This window comes from Lactuca saligna, chromosome 3 (assembly GCF_052625555.1).
Source record: "Lactuca saligna cultivar CGN05327 chromosome 3, ASM5262555v1, whole genome shotgun sequence".
NCBI classification, from domain to species: Eukaryota; Viridiplantae; Streptophyta; class Magnoliopsida; order Asterales; family Asteraceae; genus Lactuca; species Lactuca saligna.
In genome coordinates this window covers 94762113-94777359 of record NC_136419.1, presented here as the reverse complement: position 1 = coordinate 94777359, position 15247 = coordinate 94762113, and the positions used below count along the sequence as shown (strand labels likewise).

General features: G+C 39.7%; 1 non-coding gene across 1 annotated transcript; it reads right to left on the bottom strand.

Moving 5' to 3' along the window:
- Positions 1–14646: 14646 nt before the first annotated feature.
- On the bottom strand, positions 14647–14753 carry LOC145037997 (small nucleolar RNA R71). The gene has a single exon (XR_013679102.1). It is a non-coding gene; the product is annotated as a small nucleolar RNA R71 (small nucleolar RNA).
- Between the last annotated feature and the right edge of the window lie 494 nt (positions 14754–15247).

Here is a 15247-nt window from a genome sequence, read left to right as displayed (position 1 = left end):
ATTAACGCCAGCGCGTTAATCCCAAAAGTTGATTCCCAACCTGCTTAGCGATTTCCTGAGAATACAAGTTATTTCAAAGAAAAAGTGTCAACAATTAAGTTGGTGAGTCCATAAGTAGTTTAGAAAAATTGGATGCGATTCCAAAATGGGTGTATGTTTTCCAGTAAACGTAGCGTTTCAAAATGCAAAGAGTTGTGATTTGTGGTGTTGGAAATGAAAGCATTAGCTCCAGAAGATCCCATATTTTCCTTAATAGTTGAAATATGATTTGTTGTGTTTTCCAAGAAAAACTCGTATTTTCTTATAAAAGTATGAGATGTATATAGTTGTTCATGTTATAAGTTGTAAATGATTGCACCGGGAAAATCCCTTATTTTCCGATTAGTTATTTGGTTTGTATGCAGGAAAAACCCTTATTTTCCTCACACATAATGCCAGTCTCTAAGACCGAAAATTTGCAAGAAACCGACGTTTCTCGTAAGTGTGTCATAGTTTTATATATAATAAAACTACGCGAAGATCGAACCGGTTGGATGAAGAATAGTTTAAATAACTACTCGCTCATCAAAACTGAATATCATAATAATTGTATATCCGATGAGTTTCTATAACCATACTAAACATAATATGCCTGTAACGACGTTCTTCAGGCATCGCAGTGCTATGACAACTGTCACCCCAAAAGACGGACTGTAGCTAACAGTCAGGGTGCGGGATCATGACTTCCCGTATAGATCTATACACATTTGACACGTTCTCGTCGCGGGAGATTCTGGTTATAGACAGGACTTACTGCAGTACTTTCTAATAAAGAAAAGTAACGTTTGAAGATGTATGCGTCTCATGGATTCTCAATTAAGTCTATATTAAAGTGATAGTTTTGTATGCAAAGTTTACCCTTTTTCAAAATGTTTGATAAAGCAAAATCATAAGTTTTTAGAATGTATAAAACGATTTAACAATGAAAGATCATTATATGTTTCGTATAAGTCTAATGCACACAAAGTATGACAAGAGTTTTCCATAATAGTAATGAGTTCCAAGTGGTTTATTTGATAATATAAGTGAAGTGAAACTTTATAACATACACGATAATAACCGTATGTTTACTTGTATTCCCCCCCCCCCTAAAAGAGTGTAAAAGTATTTAAAAATGTATTTAAAGTGTGTTAGAGAGGGGTATGAACTCACTTGACAACTTGAAGATAGCGAGATGGAAAAACGGCAGAGTTTCGTCTCGGGAAATGGATTTTTCTCGGAAATCTCGAGATTCCTCGGGAGAAAATCGACCTTAGGATCTTGTACGAAGCGACCAGGGCTTCGGGGTAGTACGAGCACGGAAAACGAGGAAAAACGCAAGAGAAATGAGAGAGAATGAGCCCTTTCTTTGGAAACCTTCGTATGCTATTTATAGAGAGGCTAGTCTGCCTCAGTACGCGGGGCGTACGCTAGTACGCAACGCGTACGCGTACGTCACGCATGACCGAGGCCTCGACTGCCTCGGCTTCGGATGGGACGGATCCCTGGGTTTGCGGGTCGGATGGGACGGGTCGCTGGCACGCGGGTCGGATGGGACAGCGGGTCGGGTTCTCCGGATCGTGCGACGTGGACGATCCGAGGCCGTGGCCTCTCAGTACGCGGGGCGTACTAGGGTACGCGGCGCGTACTATAGCCTTAGGCTGACTCCTCTTCGGATAATACCGAATTTTGAATAAAAATTATATATAAATTAATTATCAAACTTCAAAAATTCATATTTCCCTCATACGAACTCCGTTTTCGGCGTTCTTTATATCCCCGCGAAGGTGAGACTACGATCTAGAACTTTCATTTAGATTCCGTTGGTAAATTCCGAAATTATTTTTATTATTTATTTATTAAAGTGACGTGTTTAAGGAATTTCTTTAAAAATTCATAACTTATTCATATGATGTCCGATTTGAGCGTTCTTTTTATGCATGTTTGTAGTTTAACGATATCTATCACTTTCATTTAGATACCTAAGGTCAGAAAATGTTTTATTGAAACTTTGCGTTTTTACGTAACTTTGTATTGCTGGTTTTTGTCAGAAAAACTTATAATGAGCATAACTTCTTCGTAATAACTCGGATTTTTGTGTTATTTATATGTTTGGAAACCTTAAGATGATAAATACCACATAGTGTACTCCAAATAGAGTTTTTGAATACTTCATATTCTATTTCCTTTCTCAAGGAGGTTACATGACTCGATCTTTACTGACATGAAATAACGGGTTGTTACATCATCCCCCCGTTAGAGGGAATTTCGTCCCGAAATTTTTTTAATACAAAAGAAGAGTCTTAGGGGCTGGGGAAGAGATGTGGATACTTCTGTTGCATTTGGTCCTCTCGTTCCCACGTGAACTCGGGTCCCCTCTTAGCATTCCATCGGACCTTTACTATTGGAATGCGACTCTGTTTAGTTCGTTTAATTTCCCTATCCATGATCTCGACGAGTTCTTCCACAAAGTTAAGATTTTCATTTAGTTCGATCTCATCGAGTGGAATTACAAGTGTTTCATCGGACAGACACTTCTTCAGGTTTGATACGTGGAATACTGGATGTACTTTGTTAAGCTCTATTGGAAGTTGGAGTTTGTAGGCTACTGGACCGACCCTTGAAATGATTTCGAAGGGTCCAATGTACCTAGGATTCAGCTTCCCACGCTTTCCAAAGCGTATCATTCCCTTCCAGGGTGAGACTTTCAGTAGTACTCGATCGCCAGTCTGGAATTCCAATGGTTTACGTCTTTTGTCGGCGTAGCTCTTTTGTCTATCCCTCGAGGATCTCAGTCGCTCTCGTATTTGCACGATCTTTTCAGTAGTTTCTCCGATGATCTCTGGACCAGTGAGGGTGCTATCAGGGACTAGACCTTTTGCTAGTTGGGTGTCGCCTACTTCCGTCCAGCACAGAGGTGATCTGCACTTACGGCCGTAAAGGGCTTCAAATGGAGCAGCATTGATACTGGTATGATAACTATTGTTATAAGAGAACTCAACCAAAGGTAAGTGAACATCCCATGCTTTACCAAAGTCGATTACACATGCTCGCAACATGTCTTCCAAGGTTTGGATCGTTCTTTCGCTCTGTCCGTCAGTTTGGGGGTGATAGGCTGTACTCATGTCCAATCTTGTTCCCATGGATTTTTGCAATGATTGCCAGAACCTAGATGTGAATCTGCTGTCTCTATCCGAGATGATAGACATTGGCACTCCATGGAGTCGTACGATCTCTCGGATGTAGATTCTCGATAGCTTTTCCATTTTATCAGTTTCCTTGATCGGTAGGAAATGAGCGGACTTGGTTAATCTATCGACGATTACCCAAATAGTATCTTGGCCACCCTGAGCTTTGGGCAGTTTCGTTATGAAGTCCATGGAAATCTGCTCCCATTTCCACTCAGGAATTTCAGGTTGTTGGAGTAGTCCTGAGGGTTTCTGGTGTTCTATTTTGATCTTGGCGCAAGTCAAACACTTGCTCACATATGTAGCGACCTCTGCTTTCATGTTTGGCCACCAGTAGAGTTGTTTGAGATCTTGATACATCTTGTCTGACCCGGGGTGTACGGAGTATGGAGTCTTGTGTGCCTCGTTCATAACTACCTCTCTAAGTCCACCAAACTTGGGCGTCCATATTCGGTTCATGAGGTAGCGTGCTCCGTCACTCTTGATTTCTAAATTCTTGTCCATTCCCCTAAGGGTTTCACTTGTCACGTTTTCGGGTTTTAGGGCCTCTATCTGAGCTTCCTTGACCTGTGTCGACAGGTGCGAATGGATTGACATGGCTAATGACTTCACTCTTCGGCCAGAGTACTCCTTACGGCTAAGAGCATCTGCCACGACATTAGCCTTTCCTGGGTGATAGCGAATCTCACATTCGTAGTCGTTGAGTAATTCGACCCAACGTCGCTGCCTCATGTTCAACTCCTTCTGGTTGAAGATGTGTTGTAGGCTCTTGTGGTCTGTAAAGATAGTGCATTTGGTACCATATAGGTAGTGTCTCCAGATTTTAAGAGCGAAGACCACCGCCCCAATCTCTAAATCATGAGTGGTGTAATTGACCTCATGCGCTTTTAGTTGTCGTGAGGCATATGCAATAACCTTTCCCCTCTGCATTAGTACACAGCCCAGCCCTTGCTTTGAAGCGTCGCAATATACTACAAAATCTTCGGTCCCTTCTGGGAGAGAAAGGATGGGCGCACTGCAAAGGGCCTGTTTAAAAGTCTGAAATGCAGAATCTTGCTTTTCTCCCCAATTGTAGGTCACCCCTTTCTGGGTTAAGGCGGTAAGAGGCTTTGCGATGCTGGAGAAATTCTGGATGAACCGTCGATAATAACCAGCCAGGCCTAGGAATTGGCGAATTTCTGTTGGTGTAGTTGGCGCCGACCAGTTTTTGATAGCCTTAATTTTCGATGGATCCACGTGGATCCCTTCCTTGCTGACCACGTGACCGAGAAAGTCCACCTTTCTAATCCAAAATTCACATTTTGAGAATTTTGCATACAGTCTCTCAGTCCGTAATGTCTCTAGCACTTGCCTTAGATGTTGACCATGCTCTTCTTTATTCTTTGAATAAATGAGTATGTCGTCTATGAATACTATCACGAATTTATCCAAGAATGGACGACATACCCGATTCATTAGATCCATGAATACGGCCGGGGCATTGGTTAGCCCGAACGGCATCACTACGAATTCGTAATGTCCGTATCGTGTTCGGAAAGCCGTCTTGGAGATATCACTCTCCAGGACTCGCAGCTGGTGCTATCCCGACCTCAGATCGATCTTGGAGAAGTAGTTGGCTCCTTGGAGTTGGTCGAACAAGTCATCGATTCGGGGTAGGGGGTATCGGTTCTTGATGGTAAGTTTGTTGAGTTCTCGGTAGTCGATGCACATTCTGAATGATCCATCCTTCTTTTTCACGAACAGTACAGGTGCTCCCCATGGTGAGAAGCTCGGTCTGATGAATCCTTTTCCCAGTAGTTCATTCAGTTGGCTGGATAGCTCTTGCATTTCTGCCAGGGCTAATCGATAGGGTGCTTTGGCTACTGGGGTAGCTCCAGGAACCAGATCGATTCGGAACTCCACTTGCCTCGCAGGTGGTATTCCTGGAAGGTCCTCGGGAAAAACATCAGGAAAATCGCGTACGTCGGGCACACTCTTGATATCTTGGACTTTGCGTTTCACATCCACAACATGTGCTAAGAACGCGTGACACTCCTTGCGTTGGCATTTCTGAGCTTGGATACTTGAGATGATACGAAGAGCAGTACTTGGTTTGTCGCCCAAGATAACGAAAGTTTCGCCGGTTGGCAGATTAAGGCGAACGGCCTTATCGTAACATAGAATGTCCGCATGATGAGAACTCAGCCAATCCATGCCAATGATGACATCAAAACTCTTAATCGAGACTGGCATGAGGTTGATTGAGAATGGATGATCATTTAAAGTTAGGGTGCAATTTAAGTATATCTCCTTAGTGCCTTCGGTTTTCCCGTTGGCCATTTCTACTATGAATGGTTCACTCAATGACTGTGGTATTGATTTCAGCAGGCCTTTAAAGCCGTGACTCACAAAACTCCTTTCCGCGCCACTATCAAACAAAATGCATGCATACGAGTTATCGAGAAGGAACGTACCCGTAACAACTGTAGGGTCCGCAATGGCTTCATCCTGTCCCATTGCGAAAACTCGGCCCCTTCCACCGGTATTCCGGTTGTTTACCCTTGGGCAGTACTTGCGGTAGTGCCCTGTGTCTCCGCACTCGAAGCAGGCGCGGTTTACCCCGGTATTAGTGGTGGGAACGGATGGTTGGATTGGCCCTTTACAATAGCGGGCTGTATGTCCCTTTTTATTACAGTTGGTGCATTGAAGATTGGGGCAAGGACCGTGGTGGTGGAAACTGCATCGGTTGCATTTAGGAAGTTTCCCAATGTATGAGCTTGTGGGGGAAGGGTTCGTAGGTACAGTAATAGCGTGTGTCGCTATCACTTGTTGTTTCCTGGGGTTTTCCTGGAGAGTTTGTCCCCTCCTTTTGTTCCAAGTCTTACTCTGGCCCTGAGTTTCTCTAGGTGGATTTGCAGTTGTCGAAATGATATCGGGTTTTACTCCATGGTCGATGAGTCGCTGGGCCAGGCGCTTAGCACTGTTGTAGGTAGCAGGGCCGGAAGCTAGGACATGCCCTTGAATCTGGGGTGACAACCCCCAAATGTACCTTTCAACCTTCTTTGATTCTGGGTTGACCATGGTAGGGCACAGTGCAGCGAGGTCGTTGAACCTAGTGGTGTAGGTGATTAGGTCAGACCCAGTCATTTTCAGATTCCAGAGCTCCTGCTCAAGCTTTTGTACTTCGCCCCTTGGGCAGTATTCTTCCAGTAGTAGAACCTTTAGGTCGTCCCAACTCATGGCGTTGGCGACAGTGAGCGTCACTGAATTCACATGGCTTTTCCACCAAGTGAGGGCTCGATCTACAAAGGTGCAGGCAGCGAACTTGACTTTGCTTGCTTCTAGGCATGAGCAGATCTCGAAGACCGTTTCGGTCTTTTCGAACCATTGCATTAGTGCAATGACTCCTCCGGTTCCATTAAAAGTTTTTGGCTTAGCGTTGGAGAACTCCTTGTAGGTACATTCTCTTCCTTGGCCATGACCAGTGCCATGATTTGGATGATTCGTGCTGCTTCCCGCCCCTCCATTCCCTTGGGAGTTTATTTGCGAGAGGGCTGCAGTTACTGCTGCTGTGATAGCAGCCTGAACCATGGCCGGATCATAAGCTGGTGGTGGAGGTGGTGGTGGTGCCGTGCCCGGCCTGGGCCTTAGGTTTGGACGAGGAGGCATCTTGCTGCCAAAAGAAAAATATGGAAGAAAATTATAAGTTTTGGCAGTTCAAAGTTGAATGATATTGAATGAACTTCTAATAGTTCTAGGAAGTTGAGTTTAATTGACACAATGTTTTAAGCTTGAAAGTAAAGTTTGAATAGATGCACCAATGAATCGAACTATTTGCGCATGATTAACAACGGTAAGAAAAGCGGTATACCCTTATATATATTAAACATATAGTTGTGTTACAGCGGGGTCTAGACAAAATTTCTTGGCCTCTCTAAAGGCCTCCGGTTACGGAAAATTTTAAAGAAAGTAATACTTTTATCCGAAGTCCTAGTTTATAACAAAATTTGAGAGTTGGGCAAGTACTACTTGCGGTGTGCCTTGCGTTTAGAGCTCGACTCTGTGTCGGACTGCTTCGACCCCATGAGGCGTCTATCAAACGCAGCTTGTTGTTCTCTTAATTCTGCGAAGGGCGCGTTTGCTTGTGCTTGAAACGCTTCAGCGCGAATGTGGATGTCGTTCTGCATCAACTCTAGGCGGTTGATATCGGCCGTGTGAATTTGCACATCCACATTGATCTCTCGGATTCGGTTGGCTTGCACTCCAGATTGATAGCACTGGTTGGCGAGTTTGCCAACCATGACCGGAAGTGCGCGATCGGCTGATCCCCCGCCTCTCACATCATAGAAGTCTCGGCACATGCCGTAAGGAGGGCGTAAGCTTTGTTGTTGGCTCCAATGATGGAGGTGACTTCCCCACACTGGAGTGGGTCCTTGGAAATTCCTCACGTGGACGGGAGGTTGTAGGACTGGTGGATTTATAATTTCTGGCTCCGAATCCGTGCCAGAGTCATCCCCTGCCTCCAAATCTATAGGCTCTTCGTCTTCTTCAGAATCTGCTTCGATCCACCCACCATTACCTTGGTTGGGGTAGTAGGGGTCATTGGGGTGATGGAATCCCGCCATTTAGACTGTACGAGAATAGGGTTAAAAGTTTACTATAAGTTAGAGCACATGAAACTTACTTTCGAGTTTAATGGTTGACGGCACTCGAATACACCCTCAATATTCTTTATGCTTTTGGGAATTTTAAAATTTGTTGTCCATTACAGACACTCCTTGGCATATGTTTAGTCGGCTCTTGGACAAATATAGTTGATCAGGCTATATCCTTCCCAGTTCCGATTACATGTCACAAGGCATACCTGCACTGCACAACCGATATATAATACTTTGATGTTGTTTTAACTATGGTAATGACCATGTTGTTGATATGAAATGAATGCATGCCTACTTTACAAAAACTAAATAAAAATTAAAATTTTTAAAAGTATGACTCTTACTCAGAGTGTTTTTACCCAGTTGAGTTTATAGTTGTATACCAAAAAGAAATGGTTTTGATATACTTAATTCCCTATAAACAATGCTCTGATACCAATCTGTCACACCCCCAAACCAGAACGGCGGAAACGTTCGGGGGCGGAGGACATCATGTTCAATATCATAACAGTTCATAGAAAGGAAAGTACACACCACCATATATAATAAGTTTGCAAGATGTTTACATAGTTGTATTCATTACATGTTCAAAATAAAGGTACATAAACATCATTCAAAATGAAGTAATTAACGCCAGCGCGTTAATCCCAAAAGTTGATTCCCAACCTGCTTAGCGATTTCCTGAGAATACAAGTTATTTCAAAGAAAAAGTGTCAACAATTAAGTTGGTGAGTCCATAAGTAGTTTAGAAAAATTGGATGCGATTCCAAAATGGGTGTATGTTTTCCAGTAAACGTAGCGTTTCAAAATGCAAAGAGTTGTGATTTGTGGTGTTGGAAATGAAAGCATTAGCTCCAGAAGATCCCATATTTTCCTTAATAGTTGAAATATGATTTGTTGTGTTTTCCAAGAAAAACTCGTATTTTCTTATAAAAGTATGAGATGTATATAGTTGTTCATGTTATAAGTTGTAAATGATTGCACCGGGAAAATCCCTTATTTTCCGATTAGTTATTTGGTTTGTATGCAGGAAAAACCCTTATTTTCCTCACACATAATGCCAGTCTCTAAGACCGAAAATTTGCAAGAAACCGACGTTTCTCGTAAGTGTGTCATAGTTTTATATATAATAAAACTACGCGAAGATCGAACCGGTTGGATGAAGAATAGTTTAAATAACTACTCGCTCATCAAAACTGAATATCATAATAATTGTATATCCGATGAGTTTCTATAACCATACTAAACATAATATGCCTGTAACGACGTTCTTCAGGCATCGCAGTGCTATGACAACTGTCACCCCAAAAGACGGACTGTAGCTAACAGTCAGGGTGCGGGATCATGACTTCCCGTATAGATCTATACACATTTGACACGTTCTCGTCGCGGGAGATTCTGGTTATAGACAGGACTTACTGCAGTACTTTCTAATAAAGAAAAGTAACGTTTGAAGATGTATGCGTCTCATGGATTCTCAATTAAGTCTATATTAAAGTGATAGTTTTGTATGCAAAGTTTACCCTTTTTCAAAATGTTTGATAAAGCAAAATCATAAGTTTTTAGAATGTATAAAACGATTTAACAATGAAAGATCATTATATGTTTCGTATAAGTCTAATGCACACAAAGTATGACAAGAGTTTTCCATAATAGTAATGAGTTCCAAGTGGTTTATTTGATAATATAAGTGAAGTGAAACTTTATAACATACACGATAATAACCGTATGTTTACTTGTATTCCCCCCCCCCCCTAAAAGAGTGTAAAAGTATTTAAAAATGTATTTAAAGTGTGTTAGAGAGGGGTATGAACTCACTTGACAACTTGAAGATAGCGAGATGGAAAAACGGCAGAGTTTCGTCTCGGGAAATGGATTTTTCTCGGAAATCTCGAGATTCCTCGGGAGAAAATCGACCTTAGGATCTTGTACGAAGCGACCAGGGCTTCGGGGTAGTACGAGCACGGAAAACGAGGAAAAACGCAAGAGAAATGAGAGAGAATGAGCCCTTTCTTTGGAAACCTTCGTATGCTATTTATAGAGAGGCTAGTCTGCCTCAGTACGCGGGGCGTACGCTAGTACGCGGGGCGTACGCTAGTACGCAGCGCGTACGCGTACGTCACGCATGACCGAGGCCTCGACTGCCTCGGCGTCGGATGGGACGGATCCCTGGGTTCGCGGGTCGGATGGGACGGGTCGCTGGCACGCGGGTCGGATGGGACAGCGGGTCGGGTTCTCCGGATCGTGCGACGTGGACGATCCGAGGCCGTGGCCTCTCAGTACGCGGGGCGTACTAGGGTACGCGGCGCGTACTATAGCCTTAGGCTGACTCCTCTTCGGATAATACCGAATTTTGAATAAAAATTATATATAAATTAATTATCAAACTTCAAAAATTCATATTTCCCTCATACGAACTCCGTTTTCGGCGTTCTTTATATCCCCGCGAAGGTGAGACTACGATCTAGAACTTTCATTTAGATTCCGTTGGTAAATTCCGAAATTATTTTTATTATTTATTTATTAAAGTGACGTGTTTAAGGAATTTCTTTAAAAATTCATAACTTATTCATATGATGTCCGATTTGAGCGTTCTTTTTATGCATGTTTGTAGTTTAACGATATCTATCACTTTCATTTAGATACCTAAGGTCAGAAAATGTTTTATTGAAACTTTGCGTTTTTACGTAACTTTGTATTGCTGGTTTTTGTCAGAAAAACTTATAATGAGCATAACTTCTTCGTAATAACTCGGATTTTTGTGTTATTTATATGTTTGGAAACCTTAAGATGATAAATACCACATAGTGTACTCCAAATAGAGTTTTTGAATACTTCATATTCTATTTCCTTTCTCAAGGAGGTTACATGACTCGATCTTTACTGACATGAAATAACGGGTTGTTACACATTGTTACACTATTATCTGATAACAAGTTAACAACAAGGTTTGCATTTTTTTTATGTTCTAACTGTTAGGGCAATGCTTACTTCTTTTTTCATTGTTTTGTTTAGGACTAAGAGGATGTTTTTTTCCTATTAACTGTTGTATATATAAATGACGTTTAAAAAGTTATTTGAAAGGGTAAATGGAAAATTGAACATATCAAGGGTAATTTTGTTTAAAGTAAGGAGTTATTTAATGTCAAAAGCTTGAAGAAGATGGTCTTTGTTTTGACCTTCAAAGGCAAAGCTAAACGACTCTGTACAAAAATATAACATACCTTGTACAACCTAATAGTACTTGAACAAAATTCATCTATAGCATACCTTCTAGAACCTAAACTCTATTTAATATTTTTTGACAACGTTTTAAACAAATTTTTAACAACGTTTAAAGAGATTTTTAACTACATTCTAAGCCGGAAATTTGACAACATTTTAAACCCAGTTTTTACAGCATTTTAAGGCTTTTTTTACAACATTTAATCTGTTTTTTCACCATTAAAATCAACCTTTAAACTTTCTATTCTTCCAGCCAAATTTTTTTTTGTTTTTTTAAGTCTTTGAACTCGATGTCAACTAGTTTTAGATAGATAGAAGGATAGATATATAAATAAATATCTCATTATTGATTTGATACATAGAAAAACATCTAGTCTAAGAGCTTTGTTTGTTGAAAATATGACAGAGTATGCTGACTAGCTCAAGGGTAAATTGCAATAAATAGTAACATACTTTCACTTCATTTTTAGTTTGGTCATTAAACTTTAAAAATCGTGTCTAAAACATTTATTGCTATAAAATTTATCGTCGTTTTAAACAAACTTTAGTTTATAAAATTATTGATTTGTTGCACGTTAAGGCCTAAGGGCCTTTTTTTATCAACTCGTCCTTGGTATTTGAATCATCGGGACCAGTCATGGGAATTTCCTTCTATTTAACATAAAAAAAATATAATCCAAAATTTCAAGGGAAAAGTTAATATTAATGGAGTGTGTAAAAAGAATTTCTACTCCAATTAAACTTACACTTTAAAAAACTGCAATGACTTTTTTTAACGGATTTATGAATTTTTTAAAAAAAAAACCAATTAGCAATAAGTTGGCAAAGAATTATAATGAAATATACAACAAAGAATTTTGGAGCCATGAGATTCAAGAAATCAAAAATTATCTTATAGTGAAGGATGCTCCAGTCATCTAGACCAACCATCAAGAATATGTGCCAACCCCTCCATTTGTTGGTCTCTAAACCACTGCACACCCTTTTTGCCAACTCCCCAACCATTCTAAACCTGACCACCACTATGTTTGAAATTTTGGAGAATTGTGTAATTAGTTTTAGATTGAAATATTTGGGTGATACTCCCAATCTTCAAACTGATAAAACTCAAAATGAGAAAACAAAAATATAGAATGAGAAGTATGAATTTTCGTGAATACCATAAAGTGAAGACTAAAACTGGTTATAAACCACATTTTTCTGAAAACTACCATAAAACAGTTTTTTGTCTCAAAACTGTCTCCAACAATCAAAAAAACTATCAAAAAAAAAGGGCATTTTAATAAGAATCAATACAAAGTAAAAAACATGGTTCATTTTCAATGATTCGAGTTTCAACCCTAGCGTAGGGCTCAGCACCTTGGACCCCGCTCCCAGGGTGATATATGCATATTTAATTATATATTTCATACAATATCTTAGTACTTTTTGACTGTTTTTGTCTCGATTTATGAACAACAGGTATCTAATTATGTTAAAATTACATTTTCAGTCTTAGAACATGCTCGAGAGAAAAAGGAAGCAGAACTAGCAAACAGAAGCTTGGGAATTGAAGTTTGAAGAAATAAAGCTTAAAAGAAGAAAAACTCAACGAGTAGCTTCGAAGATTCTCGATTCAACAGTGCCTTTCCGTACACACATGTTAAGTGAAAAACTCGTCGAGTTGGGTGTAAAAACTCGATGAGTTGATGTGCAATTTTGGAATATCTATATAAACTGTTTATTCCTGAATCCCTAAGACATGTTGGAGACTTTTCCGACTAATTGACAATCAAAAGGGTTCTTGGAGCTCTAGTTTTCGAGAATTCAACTTAGAAGTCAAGCTAGAAGAGATCAAAGGCAATAAACATTACTCTTTCTCTTAATCTTTTGCATAAACCATGTTTGAATCATTAGATTTTGATTTTAGGATGTTATTTGTTATAGATATGAGCTAAAATCTTTTTACTTCTGTTTAGACTAGACAAACTTATGAATATGGTTTGATTGAATGACTTGGATTAATTTGATTTGGTGAATTATCTTGTTAAGCTTGTTAAAGACCCTTATGTGTTAATGATGATTTTTTTCTGCTAATAATCAAGTTATTGAGCTGAATGAACATCCTCTTAATTGCTTGAATCATATAATTTTGTGAAAACAATATTGTATGCCTAGTATTAGTGAATATGAACCTATGATTAACTAGAAAATAAGTAAATTAATGTGTGAGCATATGTGATGAACAACAACATATAAGTTGATTGAATTGACAAATTTAGTTAACTAATATTACAAGTCTTACTTGCTGTGAATTAAACACTAGGAAACTCGTTAGTTTAATCAATTGGCCACTGTTTGAATTAACCTGTTTGCTAAAGTTTAGTAATAGTGAACATGAACCTAATCACATTAGAAATCGGTAGGCAATGATATATTAATCCATTGCACTTTCCATTAAAGCAACCATAGGAATAAGTGAATCGAATCTGAACAGAAGTCTCTTATATCATTGAATCTAGTTACCTTTTACTCTCTTTTATCATTGAATCGAGTTATCTTTTATCATTGGCGATACCATTGTACTAGAGAAAACCCTCTTTTATTACTTGTTTTTATTTAGATAATTCTAGTTGTTATTTTTAATTTTACCATTCTCTATGTTCGATACCCTAATTGCTTAAACTATACTGCTAATCGATAAGTACACTGTCTTTCGTGTGTTTATTTTGTGTTTAAATTCGTAGGATTAAAACTAGTCCATTACACACACATCAAGCTTTTTGGCGCCATTACTGGGGAATGGTTCTAATAGTTATTTTAATTGCTAGTTTTATCATTCCTTTGTGTTAAATTTATTTCATACTAAGTTACTAGTTTTTTCTGTTTAAATTTTCGTTTTTAGTTGTCTGTTTTCGCGTTGAACTCGTCAAGTCCATTACTGAATTCGACGAGTTGGTCACACTTTCAGCTTGGTTTTTCTGTTTCGTTTTGTTCATTTTTTGAATGTTTTTCGATTTTATTTCAGGACGTTTATGACTCGAGGTTCCAGCTCTACACTATTGCCATCCATTGAAGATCTGGAATCAATCATTCGCAAAAAAAAAAAGGAAAAGACAATTAGAGAATCAAGTGGTAAGGATGATAAGGTGTTAGATTTCGAACAAGAAATATCTGAATTTGAAGAAGAAGGTGAATCCATACCAAAAGAAGAAATGGGTGACATTGCAGACATACCCATAGGCGAATACAAGAGAAGGATGCGTGACGATACTAGGCCACGACTCGTGAAACTCGTGATTCCAGCAACTGCTAACTTTGAGCTTAAAGGTCACATACTCGCCCAACTCAAGGACATCCTATTCTACAGGAAAGATCACGAAGACGCATACAAGCATATCAACAAGGTCAATGACATAGCTGACTACTTCAACATCCTGAATGTGCCTCACGAGACTGTTTTTATTCGTATGCTACCGGTTTCGTTTTAGGGAGCCACGAAAGATTGACAAAAATCACTATTTCTAGGATCCATCACGACATGGGCTAAGATGTGTTAAGAGTTCAATGATCAATTTTGCCCTCCCTCGAATATAGCAAAGTTGAAGAAAGCCATTGCAAACTTCAAGCAACAAGTTGGGGGGTCACTCTATGAGGCATGGGAAAGATACAAAGGCTTGTTGAAGAACTGCCCCCATTATGATCTAAACATTCACTAGAAGTCTCCACTTTCTATGTGAAGTGAACGTGACAACTAGACAACTCCTTGACTCCTAAGGGCCACTCATGAAGAAAGCACTAGCGGTTATAAAGGAACTAATTGAATAATTCTCTAAGAACTCTAGAGAATACCATAACCCAAGGAATAACTCAACTTGATGGCGGTGAACTCAGTTTCCGATAATATGGTGGCAGTGATGGCTAAATTGGAAAGCATGGATCAAAGGATGACAAAGATGGATCAATCCATCCATGCCATCTGGGTAGGAAGTGATAATTGTGGTGGGCCTCATCTTTTTCAAGATTGCGACCTTGATGAGCATGGGAACTGAAAAGCACAAGTTTGCTATTCAAGTGGCGATAGATTTGATGACGATTGGAGGAAACCGAAAAAGGAGTGGGTACCATACGATGAGTACAAGAAGGAAAAGGAGGAGAAATGTAGGCTAAATAAAAGAGGTTTCCATCAAAAGGAGGAGC